Source organism: Apium graveolens, chromosome 1, assembly GCF_009905375.1.
Source record: "Apium graveolens cultivar Ventura chromosome 1, ASM990537v1, whole genome shotgun sequence".
NCBI lineage: Eukaryota > Viridiplantae > Streptophyta > Magnoliopsida > Apiales > Apiaceae > Apium > Apium graveolens.
Window position 1 is genome coordinate 179,140,979 of NC_133647.1, and position 16,967 is coordinate 179,157,945.

General features: G+C 35.8%; 1 long non-coding RNA gene across 3 annotated transcripts in view; it reads left to right on the forward strand.

Annotated features, from left to right (window-relative positions):
• The first annotated feature begins 1,819 nt into the window (after positions 1-1,819).
• The window catches only part of LOC141722455 (uncharacterized), a 55,656-nt gene continuing 40,508 nt past the window's right edge, over positions 1,820-16,967 (forward strand). Inside the window, exons 1-7 of one of the 3 annotated variants that reach the window (XR_012575489.1) lie at positions 1,820-2,146; positions 2,918-3,301; positions 3,472-3,535; positions 4,778-4,864; positions 4,949-5,084; positions 5,226-5,432; positions 14,234-14,548. This is a non-coding gene — a long non-coding RNA (uncharacterized LOC141722455). Of the gene's footprint in view, positions 2,147-2,917; positions 3,302-3,471; positions 3,536-4,777; positions 4,865-4,948; positions 5,085-5,225; positions 5,937-14,233; positions 14,549-16,967 lie in introns of those variants that run through there. The other 2 variants (XR_012575483.1, XR_012575477.1) reach the window with 2 other exon arrangements.

A 16,967-nucleotide genomic window follows, 5' to 3' on the forward strand; every position in this document is an offset into this window, starting at 1 on the left:
TCTCACACGGCCTAACATTTCTTATTTTGTTCAGCAATTATCTTAATTTTTATCTGCTCATGCAGAGTCTCACTTACATGATGTATTACATGTGTTGAAATACTTGAAAGGCACTTTGAATGTTGGTTTGTTCTACAAAGCCAATATTTCTTTGACATTACCCGCTTATTGTGATACTGATTGGGGAATCTGCCCTTTTTCTACTCGTTCTTTATCTGGATATGTTGTATTCCTCGGTTCTTCCTTAATTTCTTGGAAGACTAAGAAACAGAATACTGTTTCTAAAAGTACTGCTGAAGCGGAATACCGGAGCTTTAGTTATACCACCAGTGAACTTGTTTGGTTTGAAGGCCTCTTTTCTGATCTCCAAATTCCGGTTCCAATATCTATTAATATCTATTGTGACAATATTGCTTCCAAATACATTGTTGAGCATCATATTGTCATTTTGTTCAAGACATTCTTACTACAGGTTTTATAAATATTTTCCACATCCATACTTTTCTCCATCAAATAGGTTGAATTGAGTTGCTCTTTAAAAGTATATTCTTACAGAAAAAAGCATAAAACAACTTAGCATGAAAATACCAAACCAAATATATACAATATATCCCGCTTAACGTAGGGTTTGGGGAGGGTAAGATGTACACAACCTTCCCCTCATTCCGAAGAATGAAGAGGATATTTTTCGAAAGACCTCCGGCTTGTGTGTGCGTGTCAAAATACGTAAAAAGTGAAAATAACAATTTAACAAATACGCAAGAATCAATACCAACTTCAAACAAATAATAATCTGATCGCTTAATTTTAAAAGCATTGAAACAAACCTTAACATATGATATTATTCACATGGGATTTACCTAATTATTTGTTACTTGTTGCTTGGTCGCCCGCAAGTAGCAGATTTTGAATTTCAATATCGGGAATCAAAATTCAACCAATCGGACAAAGTATGTGTATGAAATATGGATAATGAAACTGTTAACCTAATAAATCTACCATAACCTTAAGATGAAGTTGCAGGCTTCACTAGACATATGCTATGAAACCCTTTGCTACTAGAAAACAAAGATTGTGAGCATTTTCCTTGACATTTTTGCTAACCGAAACATATAGACCATCTCTTCTTCCCTCACTGCAACCTTTTCCACAATGTCGCTCATACTCTCCATGATCCCTTTCAAAGCAATATCTGGAACCCTTATCATTGAATGCGAAACAAAATAATATAGACTTGTCAAGGTCATCGCAATTTATCAATTTCTCAAACCCCAGTTCTCATATAAATTCAAGAAAATACCCTTTCTTTAATCAAACCTCTCAACTTCACAAACACATCCACAATCTGCTATTAAAAAATAAAATCACTACAAAATCACCAACAAATATTTGCAAAAACCCGATCTATCTTCAATCCTTTAATTCAAACAATCACTTAAATTCAAGAAAATACTATTTTTTCTTGAAGACTTGAACTTTACAACTATAGTACAAAACTGCACTTTAACGTTGTACATTTTACGTCGCATAATGAGGAACCCAACATATATAACATTTTATACATCGGATTTTTAAGAAGGCGACGTATATTATTCTTTTGAAACAACGTTTTACGTCGATTAACGAAAAACCGACGTATATGATTGACATATATGATTGACATATATGATTGACATATACGTCGATTCAGTCAACACTAACATGACGTTTATATAACCATGACGTTTATAAAAAATTATTTATAAAATAGATAAAAAAAATAATATAATTTAGATTAGAAGTAATAGACCCAAGCCAATTTTGATTGTATTCGCCCCAACTCATAGTCACGATTGTAACCCCTCTGTCTCTCTCGCCCTGGCCCTAAAATTCTCCAGGAGATTTCAATTACAATATTTAAATCAAGTTTTGACATCTCCGTGGACTATTTATTCTTCCCCAATTCAAACTCAATGGACTGTACATGACCAAACAACCCTAAATCGATTGAAATTAACATATCTCTCGACTGTAACATTGGGCCCATAAACCATCACACCATTCATCTGTGAGGGATTTCAATTGTCAGATAAATGGACATCTTAGTTGCTGTAATTTAGATTGTGCCCTAATTTATCTTCAAGCAATTCTCTGCCGAACACTTCAGGTATGAAGAAAGTGAATGTGTATTATTACTCTATTACTCTATATATGTTTATATATTTCCCTTGTTAGTAATCTCTTACACCTTCTCTCCCCCCATATTTTAGTTTTTTTTTATGTTTTCCTTAAGTGCATCATAGTATTGATTATAGTTTTAGCTACTTAATTTGTTTTAATTTGACAAGTTTTTTTTAATTTTCTTGTCTTTGGTGTAACATAATCACAGTTGAATCACTAACGAGATGCTTTATTCTCTGGCTAATATGGTGTCTTCTTTGCAAAGAATGTATTCCGCTTATATCTCCCCAATTGTGTTAACATAAGGTACAAATTAACTACTGAAGTACTGAAAGATGACCTAACATAATGTATGAAAAAAGCGATAGTAGTAGCCGCACTTTGTGAAAAAAAATCATACATCACATTCATTTTGTTCGCATTACAGCGCCGCCGCTTACTTAACTCATTTAACTATTGTAAAATATATTTATAATCTACGCTTAGGTTTTGCTTATGTTTCTTCTGAGCTACAGTAATCGAAATGGTACCTAACACTAATGACATCAGTGACATGTATGACCATTACCTCATTTTATGGAAAAACTGTTGTTACTGAGGAATCAGTTCATAGAGCTCAGAATTCAATCATGGCCGATTCTTATATTTAATGTGCAAGTATGCTTAATTTATCTAGAGACTAATTTTTACGATATTATTCTTTTATAAGTCTAATTGCATAACGGGATGATGCTAAATTGTTGATTTGTTTATGCAGTACTTCTCGAAATGCCACAGAAAAGCTATCAATGGATTCAAAGAAAATGTCTTAATAGAAGCAGAATCAAAATGCAATTAAGACTTCAGTCAAGGGCAATTCCGAAATAATTCAATTAAATGATTAGTATATACGTGAATGCAGTAATTTGAATGTGTCTCGGAGTAATTATTATTTTGTTTTGATGTATAAACAATCAACATGCGAGTCCCTGACTTTAGTTGTAGTTCAACTGTCTCTGGTCTCACATACATTCCTTTTATAAGTCATTTTTCAGGTTGGGTGGTGGGTTGGGGTTTTGGAAAAAGAAAAACATCGTTCTGGCCAGCTTATTCACATAAGTGTAGAGCGGGGAAGATACTTGACAAGAAGTTGTAGTTCTTGGTAAGGTCAATAGCTTTTTGGCGCTAATACTCTATGTCTTCATCCTTTTACCGGGATTTGATTTTGTAAATTGATGTAAGCCCCAGTAATATATAAATTTCTATGAAAAAATAATATATATGTATGTCTTAATAAAGGCTTTTGGTTGGCAACTGTATTTTGGTTTTCAGGCAGCTTGCAACAGCCAAAAATAGAATTCCAGTCTTCGAGATCTGTCACAACTGGTTTTACAAGGTGAATACAAAGCCTATGTACTTTCATGTTCGAGCCTTCTATTCGATATTTTGCACCAGTTACAGTTGCTCTAACATCATGGAGCTTCAAGAAGCATAAACCCATGTGCATGCTTTCAGCTGATTATGATTAGTGGGCCGAGATAATGATAAAATATGTTTAACAAGTAAAAGACATCTAGACAAAGAGGCAGTTAAAATCTAAGTAGCAAAATATCTGCCAAATTAACATGTTGCTTGTGACATATGAATAGGTTGCTAGTGATATCGGAACTATGTACTTCTCTCTCATATTCTCTCTCATCCCCCTTTTTTAAATTTATTATGTTTACTTTAATTTAGTTGAGTTGTAGATCATTTTTTTTATATTTTCTTAATTTAATTTAGTTAGAAAATATATATTTGGATATTGGTTAAAATTTGATATCCAGTTTGTTTTTAAATAGATTCTTAGCTTGTTTTATTTATTATTTGTATTGCGTACTGCTTTTATGTCCTGGTATTATTACCCTGTTATCCCCTGTTTTGGGCTCTGATAAACACACATATGGCCACACATATGGCTTATAGGTTGTTTTTATATATTATTATCCACCTTAGTTTTTAATACGCCATGTCGCATCTATTTTTACTTTATGAAGGTTCATATTTTTTGTCCTTATAAATAATATATATGTATCATTATTTTGCTTTTGTGAATATACTTTATAATATAACCACATAGCACGAGTGGATGCATAGTGATAAAATTAACAGATTGTATTATATTTTGCATTAATAGAAATTTCACAATGTGTCTATCTGTATAATGTAATGGCAGTTATTTAAGTTAAATAGTATAGGTCTCAAGGATGTAGTTTTGTACCAATATACAATCTTGAAGGAGATATAAGTGTGTATGTTCTATTCTCACTTTAAATCTTGTAAGAGTTGTCCTCTATTTGTTATGATTTTCAAATTCATATTCTAAGAGGCAATGGTGGGTTCAAATTGTTCCCTAAATTGTGCATAAGGTTTCCACTGTTCATATTTGTGTCTCCCTCATGTCTTCCATGCATTGTTTGATACTTATGAGTTATGAATGATTTTCAATGTTAGAAATAATACTTGTAACATGAGGGATCAGTTCTCTCTTATTTCTCTCTGAGAAATAACTTAACCCTCATCTCTGATGTCTTACTATTTATTATAGTTATGTTTTATATTGTGTATTAACCATTCTAATATTAAGCTTTCCTACTAGAGACTGTTTTGAAGTCCAAGGAGAAAAGTAACTTCCAATAGCCATATCTTCATTAAGCTTACAACCGAATGATATCAGAATGATCTGGTAAGTTGACATATTGTTTGTATAATTGTGATACAGTTGAAATCTCAAGTCCCTCTTGAGGGTGATTATAACATGACATTCCAGATAGAGGATTGAATGTCAGAGTTGGCTGAAAAGGCTGAGGAATTGAATGATATGGAAAGTCCTAAACCAAACTCTTATACTTAAAGAGCAAATGAACAATGATCAGTTACAGGAGGCGCAGAAGGAATAATTAAATGTGAGACATAAATGGATTCTGATATTCTTATATGTTTCATTATTGTCTAGTGATACTATATGAGATAATTATTTAGAGACAGTATGTCTTTAAAGTTTTCGGACTTCAGTTCAAGGCTTACGACCTAAGTGTCTGTTCCAGGTTTTACTATTACAGATAGTTCTGTAGTTGGAGTTAAGAGGATGGGAAAGGTTGATCAAAAATCTTTTGAAGACGTGTGCTTCCAGAAGTTCTTAAGGGATGAAGCAGAGATGAGAGCTATGGAGCTAAGCTCATTATGGAAGGATCAAGGTCAATAATTCCAACTGGCATCCTTTCAAGCAAGTATTTAAAGATGAGAAGTTGCAGGTATGGCTACTTATGTTTTATTCATCTCAATGTTTTACTTTATGAACTGTCTTCAAGTGTTGAGGAGTTCCAACTTCAGGATCCCTATAAGATAATTTCTTTTCTCTGTCTTTCTTTCTATAATTATTTGAGTACTTTCATCTGGGATTTTCATATACAGTTCCTTGTGTATACCTGTCTTTCTACAATTAAAAATTTAATTGAATTAACTTGATGTTGATAAGGATCTAGTTGATCCTTTTTAGTTCTATGTCAAGAAATACGAATTTAGGGGTTGGACTATTGAAATATAACAAGTGACTGGGTGGAACCATGGAAGAGTGATGGATGAACTGTGATGAAATTACTAAACACGTAATAGCTCTAATATTGAAATTTCTATTAACAGAATATATGCTTTTATGAAGAGAACCATTGACCTACACAATGTTTACTTATATTTCTCATCCACCTCCCCATACTGTATATGTAACTACCATAAGCTAGACTGGTATCCTATATGGAATTGTACGTTGGTAAGTGTTCAGCCTTAAATTTTATCAATTACATAATATACTTTATAAGTTTAATTAGTAATAAAGGCAAAGAGTAAAATGTGAGCAGGGCACAACACATATATTTGTTTCCATAATTAATAGGTGATCTCTCAATTCCAAGAAGATTATATCAGATTGTGGAAGTTGTCCCGAACTACCATCCTTTGATAAAAATTGGCATAAAATAAATTCAAAACCAAATTTTAACGTAGTGAATAGTTTGAAATGTGTGTGGTTTCATCAATTTCACTTTTGTTAGATAGTGGTTTAACAACTGGTTTTGGCGAACACTTTGATTCGAATTCATTTTATGGCTAGAACTCATAGCTATAGCTATTTGCATCAAATATTTGCTACTCAAATCTTGATTTACCACTCATATATCTGCCCTTATGTATATTCTTTTATAATTACAAATAAGGAATTATGGATCCTTTGCATTTGACACTTATGTGGCAATACTTCACTTTCTTTTTAAGGTGAGCACCATATGGAAAAACAAAAAAGGTGCTTATCGAGTATGTTACTAAGCTCCTGTATTTGTAAGCATTGTGTCATGAGTTATTACACTTTCTTGTATGCATTAATTAGTATTTCCACCGAACTGCATGAAATGATTGTCAGGATTGGGCTGCATTACTGTCTATTAGTGTATAAATAGTACATTAGTAATGTGCTAGTAAGTACTATGTCTTGTATTGAACATATGTTGGAGTCTGTGCTACTTAGTGAGGGTAGATGTGTCTTTTATTGTTAGTTAGTTATATGTCAGTAGTGTCTATATATACCTGTAAAGAGACCTGTGTTTGGTTATGATGAAATATATGAAATGGAAATGTTTCCACCAATCTCTCTCCCTCACTTCTCTCTCTAACTTTCTTCTCTATAACTGAATCTTTGTCTTCTTCCTCACTCTATCTCTGATCTCTATCCCTCTCCCAATATCTGATCTCTTTCTCTCTACTCTCTGTTTCTCTGATCTCTCTCTATCTCTATTTTCATTTTACTACTTTTTATGCCTTTACTTGCTTACTTAAACAGAAAATCACAAACAAAACATAAAAATACAAAACACATAACCTAGTTCCTGACATATTTGGTATCAGAGCTCTAAATTTAGATCAACCACTGCTTTAGTCATGTTGTGCACTCAAATCTGAGCATATCGAGCCTACGTACTCAGTAATCTCAGCTAAAAGTTCAGAACTTGAATTTTGGACTCAAATCAGGTGTACCTCAATCTTTACTGCTAGATCTTTTCTTATCCTGTGATATTCAGTCTTTGCTGGTGTAGTGACTGCTATTTCGGCTGTGCTTAGGCATAGTTTGTTAGTAGTGGCTGTTGTTGGAGGAACACACAAAAATATTAGGTTTATAACTTTGTTAAATCTTAATTGTTGTTATTGAGCTGTGTTGTTGAGATTTGGAGATATTGTAGAGCAATTGAGGTTAAAGTTGTAAGGAGGATTGTGTGAGGTTGTGTATACAGTAGATTTATTGAACTGTGGTGGAGTGAGAGTGAGTTCTGTGATTTTTTTTATTTTTAGAAGTTATGCACACCAGGTGTTTGTTATATTGTTGTGGAGTGATTGAGAATTAACATTGTGGAGGAGTGTGTGTTGTTTGTTGTGCAAGTATTTTTGTGAATTTTGGGGCAAAACTAAGAAGTGCACTAAAGGTGTTGGATATTTCTCTCGAGTGAACCACTGTTAGATTGTGAAGTAATTGAGAACAAGTTGTTAAAGAAGGTTTGGAGTACTGTGAAGAATTTGGAGTGTTACTGTATTAATCCGTGGAGTTACAGAACAGTAGTGAGGCACTCTGGGTGTTTGAGGTATTGTAATTTATAGTACTAGTGTGAAGGTTACTAAAAATGGAGCTTGTAGTAAGTAAAAATGGAGCTTGTAGTAAGTAAAGGTGAAGACAAGGCGTTGGATGAGGCTGTGTACAGTACAACAACATATAGCTGAATATAAAGAAAAAACCAGTAAGAAATTACAGAAGCTAGAGGCTACAATAGAAGTAGCCATAAAGATGATGGAAGAAATTTGGCAAATGAAGGTTCAGGAGTTTGAGGAAGAGTCTGTAAATCCTTTTGTTTGGCAGAAGGGAATGGAGGAGAATGCTAGCAAGTCTAGTGACAATCAGGGCAAAGTAAAACTCAAGTTGTGTTGTCCCATGGTTGAAGAAGCTGGAATTATTAAATCTATACAGGAGTGTGATCAACTATTGGATGTTGAACCTATATATGATGGTAGACCTGTCTATGATGAAGAAAGAGGTTATAGCCAGGAGTTCTGGCTTGAGCAAGAATTTATCTTAGCAGCACTAGATGAAGGTAACTCCAAATTATTGAACATCTTACAATCTGAAATCTCTACAAGAGAAAGATCAAAAGAGCTGGTTGCAATTTCAAACCTATAAAGCTTACACAAGAAAAGAAGCAATAACAAGACACCACATGGAGGTACACCAAGTCAGTTGAAAGATGGAGTGAATAGAGGCTTGTTTACTTACTGTCCTGAGTTTAAGGATCAGCAATATGTGTGTCAGCAAGCTTGCCCAACTTTACTGACCAAAGAAGAACATGCATAATCTTTGGCCCACAAACCAAGCAAGGTACTTAAATATGGTTACAAACCAAAGTTGATGGATTACTAAGGTGATGCTGATGAAGAGTATATCAAGAGTGGTATAACTGAGGAAAGCAAGGAAGAGAGTAACATGAAGTTAAGGTCCTCTGGACTTGTACTTGGACCCATGTCCAAGATTGTTGGTAGTTACAAAGTTGGAAAGAAATAAGGTGCCAACAAATGAGTATCTTCTAGGATTTCTACCAATATGGGAGAGCTGGGGCAATTGGAGGATATTATTTGTTGGAAGCTAACAATAGACCAACTTATAAAGGAGCATCAATTAAGGAAAAAGATGTTTATGAGCCAAATGGTGAATACAAATGGACTTCAAGGAGTTGATCATCAGAATGAGGGAGTTAGTGCATCCAGTCAACATCATGTTGATATGGTAAGAGCTGGAATGAAGATGATAGGAGAATTGATTGAAGATATTCCTTGCAGATATAGTCCAACAGCTGCAAATTCTTTTAGTTTGGAAAAGCCTAGCCATCTTGCCAAGAAGAGCTTTATTATCTTTGATCCAGGTGGTCTTATGCAAAAAGATCATTTAGCAAGTGCTAGGGTGATGTTCAGAGACATGTTCAGCATTAAAGAAGTGAAGCTTGAGAAAGTTGCACTAATATATTCTGTTTATGGCCATGGCCAACCTGGACAGTGGCAGGGGCACCACAAGGTTATGGTTAATATTGAAATTTCAGATGGAATACTAGGCAGATTAGATAAACCTGGAAGTTTATTGAGATTGAAACTTGAAGTTTATAAGGCCTCAAGGAAAAGGAATACAATCACAATATATGATCCAGGAGGATATCCATGTTATTAGTATGAAACCAACTTTGCAAGAAGAATAGATGTACCAAGTGTTAGATCAACCATAAGGACATGGTTGTTTTTCAAGGGGGAAGAATTGGCTGCATTACTGTGTATTAGTGTATAAATAGTACAGTAGTAATGTGCTAGTAGTGTGCTAGTAAGTACTATGTCTTGTATTGAACATATGTTGGTGTATGTGCTACTTAGTGAGGGTAGAAGTGTCTTTTATTGTTAGTTAGTTATATGTCAGTAGTGTCTATATATACCTGTAAAGAGACATGTGTTTGGTTATGATGAAATATATGAAATGGAAATGTTTTCACCAATCTCTCTCTCTCTCACTTCTCTCTCTAACTTTCTTCTCTATAACTGAATCTTTGTCTTCTTCCTCACTCTATCTCTGATCTCTATCTCTCTCCTAATATCTGATCTCTTTCTCTCTACTCTCTGTTTCTATGATCTCTCTCTATCTCTGTTCTCATTTTACTACTTTTCCTGCCTTTACTTGCTTACTTAAACAGAAAATCACAAACAAAACATAAAAATACAAAACACAAAAGCTAGTTCCTGACAATGATTCATGAAAATGATCAGCAATTGCAAGGATTGAGGAATCAATGGGGGGACACACCTTACGAATCTCTAGTGAAAGCAGTAACGGAACTAATTGAGTATAATCTGAGTGAGAGGTATGTAGTTTTAAAACTTTGGAACTACAAGGAATCTAGAAAAGTTACTCTGAAAGAGGTGATTGTTTGCTTAGTCCAGCAATTGAAGACTCTCAAGTCGCTTAAGAGGATAAAGTGATGGTAGATGTTATACATCACAAGAATGAGTATGTCTTACATTAGTTTACCGGCAGTAGCAATGGTAACCAAGTTCAAACTTGAGTTCCATAGCTGCATTGTTGTCTAACTTGTAAACTATATGGTGGTCCAGTTACAGTTGCACTAATGTAATAACTCGAATTTTTGAGAATTTGTAAAAATGCTTAATGAATAGTAATCCTGACAGACGGGGAAAACTTTTTAGCCCACACTATGTTGTGCATGAGAGATTGAGTTTCAGAGTTGATAACATGATTATACGTACCAAATGAGTGTATGTAAACGCTATTAGTTTCCGAAGAAAATGAACCTTGAAAAATGACCGTATTTACGAACCATCGAGGATTACGGGAATCACAATGTAATTACGAATTTAAAATCCTACGGATTTATATCCAAGAACAATGCTTCAAAATATAAAGAATGACCGTTTACGAGAAATTATTACGAAAATGATTAAGCGACCGAACAAACGCGTAAACGAATAAATAAACGTATCGAACTAAATCAAAGAAGTAATCATGGTTAGGTTAACATATAGTAACCTAAGCTAGGTAGGGATGATCACCTAAGCTAGCAAATAGTAACCATGAATAGTACTAGGGGGTACTTAGCTAATATCCTAGCTTTGAATTTGTGCAAGCTAGCAAAGATATGTGTTAGATATGCATAATTAGGATGAGATATACACACAAACTCATCACTTCTCCAAGAAGCATCCAAGCAACAACATAAAATCTCTCTCTCTCTCTCTCTCTCTCTCTCTCTCTCCCAAACCCTCCCATTCGGCCAAACACAAAAACAAACAAGAAATCAATTTCAAAACTCCAAGCTCTAGTCATGGAAAAAATCCCTCATTAATTCCTAAGCTTCATACATCCTAAACTAAGGTAAGATAATAGTGAATAGTATGAATAGTAACTTTTCTTTGGTTTTTTGATTTTAATGGTTGATTTAGGTTCCAAAAACCCTACCAAGCACTCCCATTACTTCACCATCATCAAGAAAATATCTCAAGCTTTCAAGAAAGGTATAAATATTTGACCCATCTTTATTTAAGGTTTAAGTTCAAGAATCTTTTGGAACATAGTTGTAATCATAGTTTTGGTCAATGATTTGTTGTAATCTTGATGTTTAGTTAAGTAGATTTAAGGTTGATGATTGTTGCCTCAAGAACATGATGTTCTTGAGAGGAGTTAGTATGGTGATAATGATTTGATGATTGTTGGTGGTAGGATAGAGATTTAAGGTGTAAACGAAACTCGGATCGTAATCGTAATCTCGCTAAAACGAACAAAACATAACATTAAGTTTCTACAGAAAGTCCCGAAGATATAAAGTGTAGTTTCTTGAAAAATAACACTTGATTATGATAGAAAATTTTATAAGGATCGTTTAGGCGCTTGAATCGCTTGATTCCGATTTACGGATCAAAAGTTATGACCGCTTTACTAAAAGTGATTTACGCGACAAAAACTGCTACGAATTACGAACTTTGGAAATAGAAATGATCAACTTAAAAACATTCTTAAATCATAAAATTTTATGAAAGAGTAGTAAATAGAGTTTCTTAACTTCTATAAAAATTTAAAGTGAGAATAATGATTTTTCAATTTAATAAAAATATCAGAACCAAGACCGCGCGATTAGAAAGCCGTTAGAATTCATAAGCGGAGCACACGATGAAAATATAAACGGACATAAGGTACTTCGAAAAGGAAGCGACCGTGACATGAATAAGTACTTAAAGAATTAATAAGGGTGAAATAAGTGAGAAAACGAATAATAAGTAGTATAAGAGTACGAGTCGCCGTAAATTAGAACGGGATCTAACGAAACGGTTTATATTTATGGTTATAGATTTTCGAGCGGACCCTAGAGCATCCTCCACCTCGAGATAGCCAGGAAAGTTTACGAACCCAACTCCATATACTGTTGTGTTTTGAAAGGATTGTTTTATTATCATTTGCATAAATATCATGCTTGCTATGATACTAAGTAATTGAGTTTTCGCATAATGTAGCGATGTTGTACGATATGTATATGTCGTAGAATGTTTAACGCCGCCACGAGCGTGACGTATAATTATAAGATCGAGAGTCGGTCGGGATTTTAAAATAAAAAATTGGGAATCATTGTGATGATATTTTAGGACGATTAAAGTCCATAGTAGTTGTGTTCCAAGGGACACGACGTCCACTTACAAAACATTAAATACCTCGAGCTTTTATTAAAACGATTTCCAAAAATCGTATTACCTCAACTATATTTAAATACCCGAATGATGGATATTAATTCATTTATTCATTTAAAATAGGAGAATTATTCTCCAATGATTATTTATTTCAAACTCGATTAATTATTAAAGATTTCTTTAATTATTTAAACCTAAATTAGTTGAGGAATATTATTTCAAATATTCTTTTTAAGTATAATTATTCAAGGATTAATTATTTAAGGATTATTATTTAATTAATAATTATTTATCAAATGATTTAATATGATTTAAAAATCATAAAACTTGATTTAAATTACTTTCTGATTTTCGGAAAATCATTCGAATAATTTCAGATCGTCGGAGAATATTATCTCGACATATTTTAAATATTTTGAATATAGTTTCAAAGGAAACTCCACCCCATATTTATTTATCTGTTGACAACGGTCAACTCACATCCTTAGTACTTTCTCCGAAAACTTTCGGAAGTACATATATATATATATATATGAGATAAGCTGTGCCTATCAACAAGCAAAACGCTTGGGGAACTTCGATATAGTTCGATGATTCCAAGTATATGATAGGATTCTTAAAAGGACAAAGGAGGGGTAGAGATCCAGTACTTCGTGGACAGGGGAGACTGCTATATTAATTTTCCGTATGAGAAGGTACCATGTGTACTGAAGGACATACGAAGTATGCAAAAGATACCCGGGTGGAATGAGGAAGCATATAAAGCCCGAATGCGGCTAGGGTGACAACCGGGAGTAAAGAAGTCATCCCTCTACATGTAGAAAAGGTTACTATTTCCGTAGTCCGACTGATCATCATATGCGGTGGCTCCAGTGAATGTCCTAAAATTCTTCCAATTGGAATTATGATGCAATACCGTAACCCAAGCCTAGGTGTTGGGTTTACCGTTAAGGTATTCGCAGGATAATAAATCCATTAAAGAATTGTTTTCAAAATAAGGTGTGTATCACCAAGAATAACTATTTTTTATAAAACGTAATTATCATATATGGCATTATACTTGAGTTTATCATACAGTCATTTCATACTGTACATTACTATGTTGGGCATTATAGCTCACACTTGTTTTCTTAAATTGACACAACACAACAGTGAATCAAGATGCCTATCATGAAACTCACAGCCAGGAAACGGGTAGGAAATGGCCAGCTCCGTAGGATGTTTGGTGTTGTACCTCAGGTAGATCGAATAAGCTGGATTGATTTTCAGTTGTTTTTAGTCCAGCTTATTTACAAATATGACTTATGTAAGATAATGAATAAAAAAATGAATATTTGGCCGACGGACTAATCTTACTTAAAGGTTATTTCCCCAGTAAGACTTAATTACGTTTGGGTTGTAATAATTATCACTTTGTGGATTGATTTACTCTAGTAATGAATGGTTCGTTTCCAAGACATTAACCTATAAGTGTGTGTGTGTGTGATAAGTGTGGGGTTGTAAAAGTGTGAGTATTTAGATATTGTGATACGAGATAAGTGTTATATAGCATTCAAGGTGGTGTGGCCTCCTAGATCCTTGACCCCAGATTTTGGGGTGCCACAGAAATGGTATCAGAGCCTTAGGTTATCAAATCTTGGAAACGATAGGATATAAAATACGTAGACATAAGAATAATAAATAATCAATTAGAGCTCAAGTCGAGTTCGTTGTCAGGCTACATGGGTAGTCTTGACAGTTTTACCCTCAAGGGAATTCCGACTCTAAGTTAGTAACACCTTGCCTATTGTGTCAGGTACCAGTGGAGCCTATGGGGGAGATTGACCCTGTTGATGATATTATGGCCCTTGAGCGTGACTCTACTCCCGAGCCAAAGGACCCACCCATTGATGACTCAGATCATGACCCTACTGAGGATCCCTCGGAGGAGGAGACTGACCTTTCTGTCCCCATAGTTGATGATGTTGAGATGCCTCAGGGAGATGGCATAGAGTGGAGGGATATAGAGATGTACCCTCTCCCGATTGATCGCTCTCCTACACCTCACCCAGGGATGCTGAGCCCTTTGCCCTACACTGATGAGGACGAGGATGATGGGATGGACGCACAGACCTACGATGCTCATGACATATCCTCTAGCGACCCAGTCTCACCTCTACCACCCCCATCGACCTTACATGTAGCAGTGCATGACTGGATAGTGGCTCAGCTTAACGCTGAGATCACCGCGACATCTACCCGCATTGTGGAGCTACGTCAGGCGCTGAATGCCGAGAGAGCCATCAGGCTAGGATACCCGGGGGACTTTAGAGCTACTTCCCCGATTATAGCTCACCAGGAGATCGATGGGATCGAGCTCCGTACCCGGGTTCAGATGAGGATGACGGCGATGGGGGGATACATCCCAGTAGTTGACGCAGAACTGATGTTGGCAGGAGCGATGAGGAGGGTGCGAGACCTCATGCACAGTGACAGTGACTGAGAGACGAGTGACTATTTATAGACCTTGTAAAGGGCTGGGTGACTTGTCACCAATTTTGTTAGGATAGCTAGTAGTAGATAGCATTCCTAGCCCTTCAGGGTACCTTGTATATGTATTTGCATTTCAGTATTCAGGACAAGTGGTGATGTATTATAATCAGGTCATGTATGAACTCAGATAGTTGTTTTGTTCTCAAGATATAATTTGGGAGACCCTATGGTATATATCTAGCAGTTATTAAGAAATTGATTTCCATATTATTGCACTTGTAAAAAAAATATGCTAGATAATAAATGACATGCTTACCTATGAATAAATTAATCCAAATGTAAAAAATTTTACAACTATATTAACATATTTTCATTATTAGAACGATGCCACCCCGTAGAAGAGGAACCAGGGAACGACCCACAGAATCTGTTAATCAACAACGGAATGGACCTGACCATATAGTGAATGAGGATAGTGAAAGAGACCTAGACTATAATGAGTATGATGAGGAAGAGTATGTAGAGGAAGAGGCCGAGGATACCCATCAGGGAGGGAACCCCATGAATGAGTTTATGGAACTTTTAAGGGCAAATCTAAACCAACAGCCCATTCCACTACAGCCGCATATTGCCCAACAGACTGCGACCACTGCCTTCAGGGCATTCAAATCCCTCAAACCCCCAGAGTTTCTAGGATCTGCCGACCCCGTTGAGGCAAGGGCCTGGCTCAAGGAAATAGAAAAGTCCTTCGAAATACTAAGTGTAGAAGAACGACACAAGACCATTTTCACTTCTTACATGCTGAAAGGAGAAACTAACTACTGGTGGGAGTCCAAATGAAACCTCGAGACTGATGTTGTGATTCCATGGGATAGATTTACCCGATTGTTCTTAGACAAGTATTTCCCTAGGTTTATGGAAACTCATATAAAGATTAAGTTTCTAGGGTTGAAACAAGATAAGATGACTGTGGCAGAGTATGAGGCTAAGTTTACTGAGTTGTCATGATTTGTGCCTGAGTTTGTGAATACCGAAGAGAAGAAAGTGTGAAGGTTTCAGCTTGGTCTGAAATAGTGGATCCAGAACCGAGTGGCAGTACTAGAGCTGACAGATTACGCCACCTTAGTGCAAAAAGCCTCAATTGTTGAAGCTGGAAGTGAGCAAAGTTTGAAGGAAAAGGGAAATAGGAAAAGGAAGATAGGAAGCCAAGGTGGAGGAGGAGGAGGAACCGGGAACAAGAGCCTTCTAAGCAGGTTCATCAGGGGAGTGGTGTCCCAACCTGTGAGAGGCCCCGTATTTAGAAAGGCCCCAAGTGAGAGTGTTGGCCAGGGCGGTGGGCAATCTAGGGCAACATTTCATAGCAAACCCCGCGCCCCAATACCGAAGTGTCAAATATGTAGAAGAAGACACCTTGGAGTGTGCAACCAAGCGAGAGCCCCTCTGAAATGCTACAGGTGCGACCAACCCGGACACCTTGCCAACAACTGCACCCAACCCAACGTGATGTGTTTCCAATATGGGAAGGTAGGGCATATGAAGAAGGATTGCCCGACATTGAAGCCCCCAGCCTCAGGGATGAGCAGAGCTACATCCAACCGGCCCCCAGCTGCTAGGACCTTCAACATGACCGTTCAGGACGCTGTCCGGAACACTGGCATGATAGCAGGTACCCTTCTGTTAGATTCCGAACATGCAAATGTCCTATTTAATTCTGGAGCGACCAAGTCGTTTATATTTCAAGATTTTGCTAAAAAGTTAAAACTTAACGCCATACCCTTATGTGAGGTATTACAAGTGGAAATAGCAAACAAAGAAATAATTCCTGTAAATCAAGTACACCCTAAATGCAAGTTAAAATTAGAAGGGAAAGTCTTCGAAGTTGACTTAATCCCATTTGCGTTAGAAAAATTTGATATAATCTTAGGAATGGATTGGTTATCCAGTAATGGAGCACAAATAGATTGTGAGTGAAAGAGAGTGATGATAAGAGTGCAAAATGGAAAGGAGGTAGTTTTCAAAGGTCAACGACAGAGCCATAAATTTCTGACCTTGCTACA